The following is a 19,690-nucleotide window of genomic DNA, read 5'->3' as shown; positions in this document are numbered from 1 at the left end:
AACTATGATTATTTGTTTTACATTTGCCAGTTGAACCAAAAAGGAGTACCAATTTACACCCTACCAGCAATGTACAAGAGTAGTAGTATACGATTTTCATAACTTTACTGTGTCATAGTATCTGATTATGGTTTTAATTTGCATGTCTCTCAAAAATAACGACATTGAATCCTTTTCCATATATCTGTTGACCATTTAGGCATCTACATTTTTTAAGTATCCAAGCCTTTTGCCCATTTTTCAAAACATTGAGGTTTTTGTTTTTGTTTTTTTTTTTAATTGATTTGTATTAGTGCCTTATATGTTTGGGTATAAGTTCTATCTCAGTAGTTGTTTGACATTTTTCTCTTACTTGGTGGATTGTTTTCTCATTTCTTAAAGGTGTCTTTCGATAAAGTTCTTAATTTTAATGAAACCTATTTTATCAGTCTTTTTGTATTTCATGGTTAATGCTTTTCGCATTTAAGAAAACATTGCCCACCTTAAGGTCATGAAGACAATCTCCTGAGTTTTATTTTCCTAGAAGTTTCATTGTTTTACCTTTCACATTAGCAGTTTGGTCCATTTTGAGTTAATTTTAAGTATAATGTGAGGAAAGGGTCAGGGTTCATTTTTTCCCTATACAGATTTCAGTTGATCTAGAATCATTTATTCAAAAGATCATCTTTTCCTCCACTGATTCACACTTTTCTTATAAATCACATAATTGTATAGGTGTAATGACTTCCCTCAAATATTTTTTAAGCATGTTAATTATTTGAGTGAACAATTCGACTGATACACAATTGGTAAATAATTTTCTAATTGGTTGAGAAAATAAATAACAAAGAAGTGAAGAAAGTAAGTTCAAAAGTACACAAAATGTAGATGGTGAAGAGTAGAAGCGAATATACCTTGTACTTTCTCTGATCCTCAGTACTCCATTTCTTTCTCCAGAAGCAAGTGTTACTGCCCGGATATGCCAAACATCTCTGTTTAACTCATTAGGGTCCTAAAAAAATGTACGCTCTTTATCCCAAAGTCTACCCCCTGATTCTAATGTAGTTACTTCTCTAGGTGATTCTGATATTAAGTTTCTAGGTGGTTCTGATGCTGAGTGTGTTTAAACATAATTTAAAAGTCTATTTGCCTTCACTCTTTTAAAAAAGATGTAGCTGATTTAAAAAAAAACTCTATTAGACAAGTGCTTTATTTTATTAGGAGTATTTAACATATTTACATTTATTGTGATTGTATTTATTCCTGCCATTTTATTTTATATTTTTTACTACTCTTTAAATTTATTGTCTTTTGTGGAATTAACAAACTTGCTTTCTTGTTGTAGTAGTTTAGAAATTATACATTTTATTTTTATTCTGCATTTAGATATTAAAATTTTAACTCCTATTTTATGTATATTTTCTCTTAAAGTCTAGAATTAACCAGCATCTGTATCCTGCCCTTGATCAATTCCACTTTCTTCTACAATTTAAACAGAAGTAGATCCAATTTTTGTACAGCCTGAAACATACAATTTTTGAGATCCTCTTTGAAACAATATGAAATTCTAAATTTAAAACTTTGGTAAGAAAATGGATGTTTATATAGGATGAAAAGAGATATCAGAACAAATTATGAAATTTTTAAACATAATATTTAATTTATTGCCTGGGGCATTTCTAAAGTACTTTTTTCCCTACATTTTCTCTCTTACAATTTTGCAATTTTTCTGATTATTAGAAGACTAACCCGCGAACTGTCTTCTAGTTGTATATATTTCAAGCCTGGCACCCCTGCTATCTATATAACCTCCAGTGCTGGGTACCATGGGACACAGTCACATCATGACACAACTATAGGCTCTGAATCTTCCTGGATGAGTCAGAACAGTAGAAAGGAGGATTTCTAAGACCTTTCCTACATCAGAGGGTGCTAGCAAGAAAGTTTTTTTACAAATTGCCTATGAACCACCTAAATATATTCCCCTAATTCCAAAATAAGTGATTTCCTCAACTCGACTGCCCCCCATGGCCAAATCCCAAAATATCCATAACTACCCAGTGTCACATGTCTTGAGAAGTATAACAGAGAAGAATTCAGAGAGTGAACAAAGTGGTCAGATGATTATTTTAACAAGTAAAATATTTTTAAAATTTCAATTATTTTGCATCGTAAGAAATTTCTTAAAGGATAGCCGTATATATATACTTATTTATGCAGAGAATATCACTGTAAGGATTAAAAAGAAATTGAAAACTTGTTGCCTCTGGGGAAAGAAAATGGAGACTAGAGGATGGTAGGTGAAGTGGGAAGAGATTTCCCTTTCATGGTCAATAATCTTGTAACTGATAAAACTTATTATTTTTATTTGTTCATTTGTTTTACTATATACATGTTTTCTTATTCAACTTGTAAAAGAGAACAAGTAAAGTTAACTTTTAAAATCTAAAAAAAACTATAAAATATTAAAACATGCAACTAACTCTCCTTATACTTTTTCCTACTGTTTATCTGTAAACTAGAAATGATGCTGCTATGGTCTGAACGTTTTTGTCACCAATTCATATGGTGAAATCCTAACCCCCAAAGATGATGGTAATAGGAGCTGGAGCTTTTGGGAGGGAGGGTGGCGTCTTCATGAATGGGATGAGTGTTCTTGTAAAAAATCCCACAAGATCCTTTCTCCTTCCACTGTGCAAAGACACAGAGAAGGCACCGTGGGGTTGCAAGACAGAAGGAGGGCCTTCACTATAACACAACCATCCTAGTGCCTTGATCTTAGGACTTCCTACTCCCTAGAACTGTAAGAAATTTTTACTGTTTGTAAGCTACTCAGTCTGTGATATTTTGTTTTAGCAGCCCAAATTGACTAAGACAGATACTTTCTTGCTTTGTTATAGGCTCAAATGTTTAATATTTTCTCAGTTTAAAATTATATTGCCCTGCTTTTAAAACCTAACAATTATTTTGTTTATTGGGAAGTCCTCCCTCCTGCTACCTTTCCTTAAAAAGTTTGTATTCGGCAGATGTTATTTATTTTTTTAAATGTTTGATAGAATTCACCAGTGAAAGTATCTGGGCCTAGAACTTTCTTTGTAGGAAGATTTTTAATGAAAAAATTCAATATCTTCAGTTGAAGCTTTATTTAGATTTTCTATTTCATTTTTTGTCAGTAGAGTAAGTTATATTTTTTGAATAATTTGTCTATGTCATCTCAGTTGTTGAATTGATTGGCATAAAGATATTTATAAAATTCCCTTATTATCTATTTAATGTCTTTGAGATCAGTACTGATACACCTTTTATTTTTCACCTGACAACTTATGTTTTGTTGTTTATTTTCCCTTGTTCAGTTTAGCTAGGAGTTTAACACTTGTTAATCTCTCCAAAGAGCTAGTGTGTTTTTTCCCCTTTGATTATTTTCTGTTGTGTGTTTCCATTTTATTACTTTCTGCTTTTATTTTTTATTGTTTCCCTTTTTCCACTTATTTCGAGTTAATTTTCTTTGTTTAGCTTTTTAACTTAGAAATTTAAGTTACTAATTTTTATAACTTGTTTTCTAACATATACATTTGAACTGTGACTTCTCTTCCAAGCACTATTTTAGCTGCATCTCGTAAATTTTGATATGTTGTGCTTTCATTATTATTCAGCTTGAAATATTTTCTAATTTTCATTATAATTTCTTTTTTGACCCATTGAGTTAATTAAACATGTGATGTTAATTTCAAATATTTGAGTTTTTAAAAAATATTTCTATTATTGATTTTTAATTTAATTTAATTATAATAAGAGAACATACTTTGTAGGACTTTTTAGTCTTAAAATTTATTAAGACTTGTTTTATGGCTCAGCATATGATTTATTTTGGTGAACATACCATGTGTACAGAAAAAAGAACAGATATTCATTTATAGTATTCTATAAATGTCAATTAGGTCAGGGCAATTGATAGTCTTAGATCTACATCTTTACTGATTTTTTTTCTAGGTTCTCTATCAATTGCTAAAACACGGGTATTAAATCTACGATTGCCAAGGTGTTAATTTCTTCATTTAATTGTGAATTTTTACTTCATATGTTTTGCAGGCCTTTTATTATTGTTATATTTTTTAATGAATCAATCCTCTTATTATAAATTTTCCCTTTCTTTGTTAATTTCCTTTTTTCCTGATGTCTATTTCAGCTGATATTAAAACAGACTCTTCGGCCTTCTTCGACTATTGTTTGTACAGTTTATATAATGTTCCATCTTTTCACTTTAACCTGCCTTTAATTTAAGTAAATCTCTTTTACATGACATGTAGTTGGGTCTCGTTTCTTCAAGCATCCTGAAATTGTTTAGCTGGAGTTTTTAACCAATTTATATTTAATATAACCATTATTTTCCTTATATTAATTTGGTTATATTTAATTTTACCACTTTATCGTTTACTTTCTGTTTATCCTATCAGCTTTTTATTCTTATGTGTCTACTTATCCATAATTTTTAGGCTAATAAATATTAGCTATTTAAGTCAAAAAGACCACAGGTTTCTATCCAGTTTTTAGTCACCCAGCAAGGCACTGGTTGGCTGAAAACCCCACAAATAGGAAACTCACTCACGGTTGTTAACTTTATCAATTTTCCCACTCCCTTCCAGTTTTTGACTGCTTTTAGTCATTATCCCATGCCTTCAGATAGTTATTTTTGATATATTGTTCATGTTTTATCATTGTTACCTATGGAACAGTGTGATCTATGGGAGCTCCTCACCCTTTGTCAGAGGTAGAACCTAATTTTTAAAAATCATAACTACTCTGTTATGCTGCACCCTCCCTTAAACAGTTCCTGATGAATCTAGGTGTTTAACATTCATCAGTTTGCAGCTATAGCTTTCTAGAATAACTCATTGGTAGATATGTATTTTTTAATGGATTACTGCTAACTCTAAAATCTACTATTGGTGGAATCATAAAGAGAAGTTTGCTAGATGACGATGATGATGATGATGATGTGTGTGTGAAATATATAGAATATTGATAAGAAAATGAATAAGCAATGTCTTAAGTGTTTAGCTTTGGGTAGTAGAGTTATAAAGTGATTTATTTTCTCCTTCATGCTTTTTAGAAATTCCCAGATTTCTATCATTGACATAGTTTATAATTGGAGTGAAGGATTTTAATTCTTTTTGAATAAAAGGAATGAAAGGGCACTAACATCTGCTGAATACCTATCATGAGCTGAATCATGAACTAGGCACAGTCTCATTTTAAATTTTTATGATTTTTTTTTAAACCAGAAGAAAATATCTTTCAATTTGATGGTTAAGATGCCGTTTAAGAGAATATTTTCTATTCTAAGACTCTCCCTTGCTATTTTTTTTCAATAGGAGCCTTTCCATGTTCTCGTCAGGTTAACATTAGTAGATGAGTTCTACACAGACAGCAAGATCTGGAATGCAGTAATGGTTGAGAAAAACCAATGATTCCTTAAGTATACTCAGGCATTAAATTTGACCTCTAGCACTCTTGGAAGGAGACAGTTTCCCTACCATCTTCCTTACCAAACTGTGTAAGATTTTGTCCTTTCTTAGGAGCAATAAAAAGTTTCATTTAATTCATGAGCAATAACACTTTCCATGTAGCTTCATTCAGTTTATCAGTTTAATTTTTATTCTCACTCTTTCAGAATGTTCGAGTAAGATGAGGACAGTAAGTCCTCACTTAACATCCTGAATAGGTTCTGTAACTAACTGTAAGTAAAATGTATAACGAAACCAGTTTTACCACAGGCTAATTGATATAAACAAAGGTTAAGCTCCTGTGGCATCTCATCAAGTTATAACGAAATGATGTTGAACAAAAAGACTTTATTCGAGGATCTGCTATATATTTGGTAGTAGAGCAAGACTGAGCAAAGTAACTCTTCAGCCTTCATTTTCTGAGAACCAAAAACAGCTCTGTGTTCTTGCCCTAGGGCTTACCCCCGGTGCTTTTTAAGTAAAACTGCCTTGTCTTCCCTCTCCTAATTAGGGAAAAGGTGATTGGATTGAGTCATGTTTCATATTAAGTATTTTGGCCCTTTATTTGAACCAGTCATTACATCTTGAAGCAGTTATAACTAGGACTGCTGTAATGATCTGCTAAAAGACCTACCTGTTCCTTCAACATTAGCAGTCATTAACTCTCCAAGACAACATGTGACATGCCATAGCCCTCCGACAGTTCATCCAGGAGGAGTCTCTTCTTGACAAATATAATCCCTTTTCACCTGTATTCATGACAATTTTATATTTTTCGCAATGTCAAACTAACGATTTTTCCAAGTTAGCACTCCCTAGTTGGACCAAAGGACTTTTTTATCCACTTCAAAGGGAGGTGCTACTATCTTTTCACTTGATTGTATCTTACTTTAATTGGTTTCTCATAATAGTAATTTTAAGTAGATACATATTTTAAATATCAAACCTCGATACTAATACCCATTATTTTTGCTGCAAATTTTATAGTTTGAGGTATAAAAGCTTGTTTTAATCATATGTACTACTTCATGTTTTATGTGCACAATAAATGATTATACCACAGATTGATGTGAGAATGAATCCAGTGATTGAGATATTTGCAAAGCACTTGGTTTCTTGTCTTCAATTCTTAACTTTATTTAAGTAAATTTGCCTACCCAGGAAATTATAAAATAAATTCTCTAGTAAAAATGGGATTATTGGTTCAAAATATCTCTGTCCTTTCCCTCCAATGGTTAAACCTATACAAAGCTATACAATTGATACCAAAGTTGAGAAGGAGCACTTTTCTCTTAAGACTGTAATTATCCTTGGAGAGTCTCATTAGCTAGAATCCAGGTTCGACTTCCTGCAACCTAGAGCAAGGTTCTGAACAGAAGTAAAATGAATCATGGTTCTTTTTCAATTGATATTAAATGTAACTAGACAAATAACATAGGAGTTCACAGGAAAACCAAGCTAATACACTCAGGGGAAAGACACATGACAGAGAACATAATGGTCTCTTAGCAGTCTAAAGTGACAATCTGAAGATGGTCAAGGAAAGACATTTCAAGTCAAGTCCAGGACCTGACTAAAAAGAAGCAAAGAAAGTGAATTACGCAATTGCCAGATGATATCTGAAGTCACAGGGGCACAGGCTCCTGTATTGGGGCCAGATTCTGCATTTACCAGGGGTTAGCTTAAGATGAAAAAAATAAAAAAATTAAAAAGAGAGAGAGAGAGAAAGAGGAGAAACTAAGAACTTGTTCTCTCTCGAAGAGTCACATCGAGTAGAACACAGCATCATCTGTATAGTAATGAGAATGGAATGGACGAGATCTCTGAAGAGTCAAAAGAAATCAAGTGCCAAGGAGGAGAAAGACAATGAATATAGTGGTGTAAACTCTTGAATCATGGTAAAAAATTGTTAATCTCTAGATGACTTTCAGCTATTCAGTTACAGAGCAAACTCACATTTTGAGGTTAAAATTACTTTACTTAAAAGTGTCGTTAGGTGTGCTTTATTTCCCCAATATACATAGTTTTAAAAAATAAGTTTAGTTTATGAACTAATTCAGAAAGCTAATTATTACCATGTAATGGTTTTATGTAATGGAGTATAATTATTTACTAATTGTTCCATATTCTCTCAGTTTCTGTTTGTTTTCTCTCTTAGTTAGATTTTCAGTACCTCCAGGGCTGGATAAATATCATGTATTGCTTAAAGGCCTAAACTCTGAAGGTTGATAGCACAGATGTGATTGTTACTCTCTTATCTGTGTGGCCTTGAGCAAATTATTAACCTCTCTAAGCTATGGTTTCTTCATATATAAATGGCAATAATAAGAATACCTTCCTCATAGGGTTGTACTGAGGAATAAATAACGTGAAGTGAATAAAATGGTGTAACATAAATAAAACATTTCCATTTGTGACAAATAACACAGCACTTAAGTTTGCTAATGTTGAAAACAGGATATGTCTGTAGTCTTCTCTTCACATATGCCTTTAACTCTGTTGTGGAAGACATAATGTATAAAATAGTCTATTCGTCTGTTATCACATAATGTGAAAAGTTATGTTTGGGATGGTCTGACTGAAACTATAGATTCAAAAATGTAATAATCCCTCAGGACAGCTGAAACTAAGGCACAATTAGGGGTCCATATTACTGGGAGAGGTATGACACAGGAGACAAGATGCAATGGAAAGAGTGAACAAGCAAAAGTTTCTAAGAGACAGGACTCCAAATGGCAGTTCACTGGCAATCAGCCACTTCCCACACAGACAACTCTAGGTATATATTTATACTCCAAAGAAAGCAGCAGCAGCAAATTATTTCTTTTTATATATTTCTTTTCATGTCAATACATTTATATGAGGATACGAGCATGGGAAAGGTAAATCACTGTATTAAATGAGAAATTTATATAACCTCTAATAATTGCAAATACAAAGCCAAGGAAAACTGGATTGGATTAATTTTTAAAGAAACTATTGGATCCAGCCATTGAGCTTCCTCACCATTTTCTGTGCTTCCAGAACCTTGGCACATCCTTTGCTTCTGCCACTTCTCCCAATTTAGATAAGCGGTGTAAAGGTAACACCAGTTTTTAAATTTAACAGTGATTGGTATAGTTGATTTATATAATAAACTGAAAAGAGGTATTCAAAGAAAAAGGAAATATACCATGATTGAAGTTATATAATATTCACTCAATCTATGTTTTATAAAATATATATAAGTATTTGTATAAAACATACATATAGAAGTTATATATGTAAATACAGTCACTAGGCAATTATCAGGAAGTAAGGTAAATTGTGTACACTATCGAAATCATATATACTTCTATTTAGTGCATCCAAACGCCCTAATGATTATTGAATGGAAGCAAGCTGATAAGCTGTAAGCTATGTCTAGAAAATTGGTCACTAAGACTACATTATAAATCTAAGACTAGGAGTAAACAGAAAACAAGTAAGTTTAACTATTTGCATAGTTGTAAATATTAAATTTAAATGTACTGCATGGTTTTAAAACTTTCGATTTGTAAGTTCTTGGCTTCGAATGTGAAGTATTTCTAAAGTATTTCTAAAACGAAACAGAATGCTTAATAATATAAATAACTGTAATAGAACTCTGTCATGTTTTTTTCCCTTATTTTATTTATGGTCCATAAATGAAGGAATTCAATCCTTCATTTGAGATCTTTCAACAGTACTAAATTTATTCACATTAAAAAGTGATCATACTTTTATTTTCTCATGTGATTACAGAAAGTAAACTGGTGTGTTTATTAAGCACTTATCAACCTTATTACCATGCCTCCAACTTAATGTTAAGTATATTGCTGCGTGTCCTGGAAAATATTTTATAAATGGGGAGGAAATAGGCCATCTTTTGAAAGACAGAAGAAATACTGAAGAAAAAATACGCGTGTTCACTAGCCATAACGTTTAAGCAGCATATTTTTTTTTTTCCCCCTTAGAGAGAAAAGAAGAAGAAAACATTTTTATCCCTCAATCAGAGTTTTTAAAAGATTAATTACTCAGGGCTAACAATGGACAATAGCAGATTTGGTTGCTTGATATTGTTGCTATGAAATTTAGTTTAACACAACATGTGTGAGACATTCCCCTGGCCCTTCAGCTCTACTGCACTCCAAAGCACATAATGTGCAGTGATAGATTGTTCTGGTGCCATGTGATTGAGGACTTCAAATGCCAGGATGCAGAGGTTGCCCATAATTGGATAAGCAGTAAAGAACAACTGAAGGTTAGGGGAAAGGGCGGAGAGGGTTACACTTAGAAAAGTTAGTTCTTAGGAAAGAAACTCAATAATTATCTACCTGTTATGAAGAACTGGTAGCTAAATATTTGAAATGAAGATTTCAAAAGACAGTGTCTAACTCAGGCATGTACTAATAATTGTATGACCTATAACTGGATTTCAAAAATGGAATCTTTATTGATATGTGAGAGATTCTTTTCTTTTAAATTAAATTTATTGGGGTGACATTGGTTAATAATACTATATAGTTTTACAATTTTATGATACATCATCTGTATATTGCATTGTGTGTTTACCACCCAAAATCAAATCTCCTTTCGTCATCATATATTTGATCCCCTTTACCCTTTCCTACCTCCCTCCTCCCACCTTTCCTTCTGGTTGTCAGAGATTCTTTAGATCCAAGTGAAATCTAATGTAGAGGCAAGTCGGGATGGTAGTAAATCTGTTCAGTGGTTTCCAAACTTTTAATAGTGAGCAATTAAATTTAAAAATAAAAAAAGAAGCAATCATACACAACATTTTATTAAGACCAATGAAAGGAAAGCAGCTCTGGTTGATAAGGATGAGGGCGTGGACACCTAACAAGTCTCAGTTTGGCCCCAAGGCTTTTCCAAACAATTTTAGGGCATTGCTTAACACAAGTGAAAAGGGCTGGGCTGACTTCTCCGGTCCTCTATAATCCTTCATTAGTGATAAACTAGCCTGGCTTTATAGAGATGTATCCTTAAATTTTTGCAAATCTCCAACTTAGTCAATACCACCACAGTATATAATTATTTTCACTCCCCCTCTCCTCCAATATAGCATAATTTTATCAGAGTAACTGCACACATAATAAGTAGAAAACTACAAAAACGTCCTGAAGTGACATGCTGGGTAATTCCCTAGGCTCACTTGTTACCTACATGACTTGTTTCCTCACATCAACCTTGCATAATAATATAACTGTTCAGATAGAGCCTTTCGCATAGTTCTTTATATAATCCTATTTTGGTTTAATGTTGGGTTTAGTATTTCACTCCAAAGTACGCATAAGCATAATAGAAACTAAATGCAACCTACAATTTCATTCTCAACATTAGAAATGATGATGGAAACAAAGTAAATGATTTTGTAAAGTTCATGTTTCAATTCTGTATGTCCTGTTAAGGCATTATGAAATACTTGAATCAATGAAATATCAAAATTTAAGAAATTAAGGATATCCATTGATAAAAACACACACTTAAAATACATAAAAGTAAACAAGCACAGGATGTTCTCTAAGGAATTAAAAATGTTTCACAGATGATTATCATTCATGTTAATGAAGGGCAGATGATCTTCATTTTAGTTAATGGCTTTAATTTTCCACCCTGCCAAATTTTTTACTGACCGCACTGCTAATTTAAGCTTAGCGTTCTCCTTCTCTCTTTGCATCATCCCTTGAGGGGAGAGCTAGTGAATAATAAAAACACACAATCAGACAACAGGTTTAGAAAGGGCAAAAAGAAATTCTGAATGGTTTATAACCTGTGTAATCAATAGGTGACTACTCTATTTAATCCCATAATTCTCTTGTGAGCTAGAATGGGAAAATGCAATTTGCTAATAAGAAAATAGGCAAAGAGAATATATTCACTATGCAAATTCCACATGATTTATCCAATGTCACCCTGAGCTAAGGCTCAGCATAGAATTGAGTGATTATTTAGATAATCCAAACAGGGCATGGATAACTACAGAAGCACCTGGATCTCTTTCTCAGAAAATTTTAAAATGGGATTGGTGTTCATATTGGTTTTGTATGATTTTGTCAAAAGATATGATTATTAACTGGGGAAAATAACTTCTTTTAAAATAGCATTTGATATTTCAATGTATTTGAATATATTCACTCTAAAATTTTTTTGTAGTCTTTCCTGTTAGACTCAGGGCACTGTGGTGTGCTGGATAGGTGCTGAAGGGCAGCAACAGATCTTACCTTCACGGGACTTTAAACCTAGGAGAGAGCATAAAATATATGCCAATGTTTATAAAATGTTCACAGCAACATTAGCACGAGAGATACTCAGAGGAAGTGATTACATTCAGCTTGGAACCTGATAAAAGGTTGGAGAGTAGGTAAGAGCACAGATTAAACAAGACTGGGCATGAAGCTGTGTCAGGGGGATGTGTGGATTCATTATATTACTTTGTCCATTTTTTGGTCCATTTAATTTTTATAATAAAAAGCACTTCTTAAACAGGCTTTATGAATGAAGTGGCATTTGAGAGACTTTGACAAAACGGCACTATTTGGTGAGCCAAGAAGTACAGATAGAAACAGCAAGATCCTGGCATGTAGTTGAAAAAGCCCTGGCCTGTTGTGATTCAAAGTTATACTTCTTAGCAAGAGCATAGATATATATTGGGATATAGGAGAATGAGATAAAACTAAAAAATTTTAAATTATTATTGTTTTAATGACTTTGAATATTAAATTGTGACATTTAAAATTAATACAGCCATTAATAGCATTTGGAGACTTTAGAATGATTTGATTAAAGCTTTGATTATGGGGAAAAGAGACAGGAATGAAGATCTGAATCCAAATTCTAGTTAAGATGAAGTTCAGAAGAGACTGTAATCTGGAAAAGAATGGGGATGGTAGACATGGAAAAAAAACAAAGGACAGGAAAGAGGGTTGCTGTCAAGGGAGAATATTAGGACAGTGATTAGATTGGGAGGAAAGAGAGGACAGAGAAAGTCAAAGATAAATTTCAGATTTTGTTCCCAGTCTGTTTGTACAGAAGCATACCCAATTTGAATGGCAGTATCCAAATTAGTGAAGAACAGGTAGGTTTTGGCCATGACTACTCTGAAAGGCTAAAAGCAGGGTATCTAGATAGAGGTGACCAAAAGGCACCCTCTACAGAAGAGGAGAATGGGAAAATATAAATTTGGGACTTATTCATATGAAACTAAGCATTGAAGCACAAATTGTTGAGCATATGGCTGAGTAAAGAGAATAAAGACATGAGGGATGAGAACAAAATCTTGGGAAATTAAAGGCTTGGTTTGATATGAGAAAAGAAAAAGAGCTAAAGCCAGAAGAGAACTCAGTTAGTAATACTACTAATCACATCTTGTATTTATTTATTCAAGATTGGCTGACAATAAACAATGCCAAATTTAAATGGCATAAAACGAAAGTTTATTTCTCACTCAAGCAAGAATCTAACACAGATGTTTCTGCTTAGGGAGCTGTTCTCTCAGCAGCAATGCAGGGATTTAGGCTCCTTCCACCTTGTGGCTCATCCCTCCTCTAGGTCCTTGAAGTCTTTCCTGTTCAGCCAAAGGATGGGGGAAAGCAAATGTAAGATCATGGTGAGAAGGTTTTATGGACCAGCCCTGGAAGTGATGTATATCACTTCTGTCCACATGTGATTAGCCAAAATTCAGTCACTCAGCTGCACCAAATGCAAAGTGCAGCTAGTAGAATCTGTCACATCTTATTTTTGTATCGCATAATTTTTAGAGGACTTTCTTATGCTTCACTATATGTATGATTTCATGGAAGGCAATAAAACATAATGGTTAAAAGTATCAACTCTAGAGTTAGAATCACTTGGATTTGTCTGCTGGCTTCAAACAAAGTTGTAGCATAGGTGTCACATAGGGTGAATTAACTCTGTACCTCATCTGTAAAATGGTGATAATAAAATCTCACTCATAGATTTGTTAGACGTATTAAATGAGTTTAATAACTGTAAAGGGTTTAGTGTCTGGCATGTATCTGGCATGTAGTAAGTACTCAGTAAGGATTAGCCATATTGTCATGTTAGAACTATTGTATTAGAGCTGTAGCAATTTAATGGCAGGTGGGCAGTAAATGATGTGAAATGTAGAGGGGCAGCAGCAGAGGCCAAAAGAGAAAGAGCCATAGGTTTGTCCATTAAGTTATATGAATAATTGCAGAAATTTCTGCTTCGATATAGTTGTTTGGTACCAGAGATAAAATAGGCAGGGCTTCCAATTCGCAATGTGAAATTTCCAGTTTATGTGTTTAGAACTGCAAAATAAGTGATATCTAAACAAATCAAATGACATTGCAGTCAAGTTAAATCCTAGAAGGGTGAGTTGAGATCTTATTCTGCAGGTCTCATATTAAGGCACGTAAACCATGCCTTGGAAAAAGAAGCTTATCAATTTGAGATTCACATCTGTCCTTCTCTCAGAACAAAAACTTTTAGTAGGTCACAACCAGAGGACCTGAGTCAGTTCATTTCACCTGAGGCAATATTTGACTGTACTTTATATGTACATTAATGTAAGCATATAAGAATATTGCTATTGACATGTCTTTATTGTTGAAAATTTCACTCCTCTCTCCATCTTCTATTGATCCCTCTCCTCCCACGTCATATAATTTTTCGATTTTGTCAGTTTTGTAGTTTCTTAGTAATTCTTCAAATATCTTTTTTTGTAAAAATCCTATTTTAAGATTAATCTTTGTGTTTTGACTTATAGATTCACATGCAGTTATAAGTAATAATACTATTAATCTCTTTACCACTCAGTGTCCTCCATAGGCAATGCACACATAATATAGTATAGTATCATACAATATCACAACCAGAATATTGACATTAATACTGTCAAAATACACGACATTTCCATCATCACAGGATCTGTTTTATAACCACACCAACTTCCCACCCACTGCCACCCTCTCCTCAAGCTCTAGCAACCACTAATCTGTTCTCCATTTTTATAAGTTTGTTATTTCAAGAATGTTATATAAATGAGATCATATAGCATATAACCTTTTGTAATGGCCTTTTGTTACTCAGCATGATTTTTCTGGTGATATTACTTTAGGTTGTTGAATGTATCAATAGTTCTTTTTTTTTTTATTGCCGAGTAATATTCTATGGTATAGGTGTACTGGTTTATTTTTACCATAAACTAATTGAAGTTTATCTGGGTTGTTTTCTGTTTTGGGCTATTACAAATAGACCTACTCTAAATACTAATGTACAAGATTTTGTGTGAATATATATCTTTATTTCTCTGAGATAAGTGCTCCCAAAAGCAATTGCTGTACTAGAAAATGTTTGCATGTTTAGTTTTTTAAGCAACTGTTTAGCTATTTTCCAGAGTAGCTGTGCCACTAATCTACATTTTACATTCCCATCAGCAATGAATGATCTAGATTCTTCTCATTCTCGCTAAAATTTGGTGTTGTCATTATTTTTTAAGCTATTCTGGTAGGTATTTAGTGATGTCTCTCTCTCTCTCTCAAGTTGCTCTATAGATGTGATGCCATCCCGGTCAAAATCCCAGCAAGTTATTTTGTAGGTATCGACAAACTGATTCCTAAGTTTATATGGAGAGGCAAAAGACCCAGGATAGCCAACACAATATTGAAAAAGAAGAACAAAGTTGAAAGACTGACACAACTAAACTTCAAGATTTACTGTAAAGCTACAGTAGTCAAGACAGTGTGGTATTGGCAAAAGAATAGATCAATGAATCAATGAAACGGAATAGAGAGCCCCAAAACTGACCTCATAAGTATAGTCAATTGAACTTCGGTTAAAGGATTAAAGACAATATAATGGGGCAAAAATAGCCTTTTCTGGATAAACTAGAACTGGAAAAACTGGTTATCCACATGCAAAAAAATAAATAAATAAATTTAAGCACAGGTCTTACACCCTTCACAAAAATTAACTCCAAATAAATCACAGATCTAAATGTAAACACAAAATGATTAAGTTTCTAGAAGGTAACACAGCAGACAATCTAGAAGACCTTGGTTTTAATGAAACTTTTTAGATACAACACCAAAGTTACAGTCTATAGAAGAAAGAATTGATAAGCTGGACTCCATGATAATTAAAATTTCAACTCTGAAAAAGATATTGTCAAGAGAATGAAAAGAAAACCCACAGACTGAAGAAAATATTTGCAAATGACATATCTGATAAAGGACTGTTATCCTAAAATATACAAAGAGCTTTTAAAATAAGAAAACAAATGACCAGACAAAAAAGGGCTAAAGACCTTACAGACACCTCATCAAAGAAGATATGCAGTTAGCAAATAAGCATAGGAGAAGATGCTCAACATCTTATGTCATCAGGAAAATGAAAATTAAGACAACAATAAGTTACCACTACATACCTATTAGAATGGCCAATTCCAGAACACTGAAAACACTGAATGCTGATGAAAATGTGGAGCAGCAGGAACTCATATTCATTGCTGGCGGGAATGCAAAATGATGCAGCATTTTGGAAAACAATCTCTCAGTTTTTTACAAAAATAAATATACTCTTACTATATGATCCAGCAATTGTGCTCCTTGGTATTTACTCAAAGAAGTTGAAAACTTATCTTCACACAAAAACATGCCTGCAGATGTTTATAGCAGCTTTATTCATAACTGCCAAAACTTGGAAGCAACCAAGATATTCTTCAGTAGGTAAATGGATAAATAAACAGTGGTAATGGGATATTATTCAGCACTAAAAAGAAATGAACTATCATGCATGAAAAGACATGGAGAAAACATAAATGCATATTACTAAATGAAGGAAATCAATCTGAAAAGGCTACACACTGTATAATTCCAACTGTATGACGTTTTGGCAGAGGAAAACTGGAGACAGTGAACAGATTGGTGTTTGCCAGGGATTGGAGTCGGGGGAGGATTTTTAGGGCAGTGAAAATACTCTATGTGATACTGTAATAGTGAATACATGCCATTATACATCTATTCAAATCCATACAATGTACAACAATAAGAGTAAACCTGATGGGAATGGTGGGTCAATGTAGTTTCAACAATTGTAACAAATGTACCACTCTGTAGCAGGGGGATGTTGATAACTGGGGACCCTATGTATGTGTGGGTACAGGGGGCACATGGGAAATCTTCCATTCAATTTTGCTATAAATTAAAACTGTTCTAAAGATAAAGTCTATTTTTTAAAAGTTTATTAGACAATTAGTTTAAGTAACTATTACAGCAAACTGTATATAGCATGCTATATTATTTTGGTAATTAATCCCTCTCGACCAGAGAATCTGTGAAACTTTCAGTCAGGAATAGCTTTTTAGTAATGTCAGTATTGATTATGTTTCTGGGTCAAATGTGAATTCCTCTACTTTGTTTCTGCTAGTCTATCCTATACCAGATAGTGATTGAATAACACTAACTTGTATACAGAATACAGAGAAAATCTCTGTCTTCTGTAGTCACTCAGAATTCAGATAGTATCTGAATATTAATTAATCTTCCTCAAAAATATTTCTAAGTATTTTTCAGGCCTCCCATTCTTCTCTACTTTTCCTTTAAGATACAAATAAAGAGATGTGATGATTCAATAGCATGGAAGCTAGGAGTCTTCCTCAAGAATATTTCAGAAGGAAATTTTATATCCTAAAATTTGGGTGCAGAATGTTATAGTGCAGGTCAAGCTTTAGGTGAAAATAGTGGGAGATTTTCATCCACTCACTTACGGTGTGTTTTGTGTTTCCCTACCACAAAGACAAGGCTCATGCATCAACCATTAAGAAGCAAACCACACCACACTGGGCAGGAGGTGCTCGCTAGGGAGGACAGGTTTATTACAACCTCCTCACTCTTCAGTTCTTTCCATACCCATCCTTAAAGTTTCATTCACCTCTCTATTTAACTTGATAGGAACGCCAAAAGAAGAACTGAGAGGGCTCTGAAATTTAAAGCAGGTGTCAATTTATACCTGGATATGTAAAAGAGGTAAATTAGGAAGAGCTATGGCAAAATAATAACTTATAATTGCCTCCTATTACCCAAGAATCAACCGCATTTGTCATACTAAGATACTTAGGTGGCAAGATCAAGGTATTTATTTTTTGACCAGTGGATGAACACTAGTAAAGAGATTTTAAATATCCACAAAACTAGATAGAAACAATACATTTCAATCAGCTCTCCAGCTTACTAAGATAATAGATCCAAGAATAACCAGGTAGATATTGAAGGAAAGTCAGGACAAGATAGATTTTTCCTAATTTAGAAATGCATAGGAAAAAAACAAAACAATTGGAGATTATGAAAGTACTCTGCAATGTCAAATTCAAACATTATTTTATGATATATAAATGAATAGCACAATTTTAAAGAACATTTACCACAGGAAATTTTAGAAAGTTTTCCCCTCTATTCTCCTAAATCCAGGAAAATTTAGATTCTATAAATCAGGAACAAAAAGATGAGACAACATTCATAAATAGGAGGTTGGCTACAAACCGGGTGAACTGAGTTATATTAAGAAAGATGAGCATGAAACAAAACTAAAAAGAATGCATCTGCAGAATTGGACACAGTGTCATAAGTAATAAATTACAGATACAGAAAAATATTTTGTCGATAAGAAAGATATGGTAGGGTAATTCTATTATAGAAAAAAGAAAAATAAATAAAATTATGAAAGAGAAAATTATAGAAACAAGGCAGAGAACAGAGAGCCAACAAATGAAAGAAAAAGAACAAATGAAAATAAAGTGAAACTTAAGATCTAACACAAGAAAAATTTTGGTCTAAAGAAAGACTGGAATATACAGATTGAATAAGCTCATTTCGTAGGTAGCAGAATTAATGAAAAGACGTTACTCTGAAAAGAGACTATTATTTAAATACACTCCCAAGTCCTTAGGGAATTTCAAGTGAAAGGAAAGATCCTAGAGGCATCAGGAAAAAAGCAGATTTCCTACCCTAGAATAAAAATTGGGCCTTAGACATCTTGTAATAAACAAAATAAACATCTAATAATAAAATAGAGCTACATCTACAGTTCTGAGGGGAAAAAAAAGATTGATACTCAAGAACCCCTACAAAAACAAATTTGTCATTTATGTTTAAAGGCAGCAGAAATGAGTCTCAGTTATAGAAGGTCTTATGACATATGCCACTCATCTATTTTCCTTAAATAAACTATAAAGACACATTTCAGCTAAATAAGAGACAAAGCAAATATAAAACTCAACAACAGCATTAAAAGGATTAGTTGTAAACATCAAAGACAATAAAATGTAGAATTAAATTTATAAAAAGATTTTCAAAATGACTTCAAAATAAAAAGGCAAGATCACTTTTTTAAAAAATGACAGTATAAAAATATTTAACAATAATCTGGATGTTGGGTGGATGGGGATACCACTTTCTTTGTATTACATATTGTATTTATTTTATTCAGTACATTAATCATTAAGGAAACATTTTACTTATTTAATACAATGGTAATAATTAGTAGAATGATAAAACTGGATACTGTAAAAATCACTAGGCTAGGTAAATTTTAGTTTTCATAAGGCAAAATTTGAAATCAATAGAAATATCAAAAAAGTAAAAATACACAATAAAAATGACACGTGTTAACATGTGTAAAAATGTCAGCTATGACAATACTATTAATGGGTTCAAATTTTGAATTAAAAATTCAATCAAAATTTTAATTTTCAATTAAAATTTAACATAAATATTCTCTGTTGAGTCAAAATACAAAATCAATTATATGCTCTTTATAAAGAATCACTGTCAAACAAAATAAGAACATTTTAAAGTAAAATAGTTAAACTGATCTGACAAAATTTTTTAAAAAGGACAAAAGAAAAAAAAAGCAGTTATTGTATTACTAATGCTGGTCAGAGGAGAACCCAAAGTAAGGAAAAAGCACTAACCAGGACAAAGTTAATGATTATTTTATTTTTATAAAGGATAACTCTATAATAGAAATAAGTGATTATGCATATAACATATCATCAAAATGTACAGAATAAAACTATAAAAGTAATAGACAATAACAATTCTATTAGTGTTTGATATGGTAAAACATTAATAAGTTTATATGGTATCTGAACAGCATAATTTTTAAAGTTTAATTCTTTTGTATATATGTACATATTTAACTTTGTA

The 19,690-nt window shown here is 32.6% G+C and overlaps 1 long non-coding RNA gene across 8 annotated transcripts in view; it reads left to right on the top strand.

The window, feature by feature from the left end:
- Nucleotides 1-19,690, top strand: part of LOC107497141 — a 57,995-nt gene that overhangs the window by 26,916 nt on the left and 11,389 nt on the right. The window lies entirely within an intron of this gene.

The sequence above is a fragment of the Rousettus aegyptiacus genome, unplaced genomic scaffold, assembly GCF_014176215.1.
Source record: "Rousettus aegyptiacus isolate mRouAeg1 unplaced genomic scaffold, mRouAeg1.p scaffold_m13_p_8, whole genome shotgun sequence".
NCBI classification, from domain to species: Eukaryota; Metazoa; Chordata; class Mammalia; order Chiroptera; family Pteropodidae; genus Rousettus; species Rousettus aegyptiacus.
The sequence above is the reverse complement of the archived record's forward strand: the minus strand, read 5'-3'. Positions and strand labels throughout refer to the sequence as shown.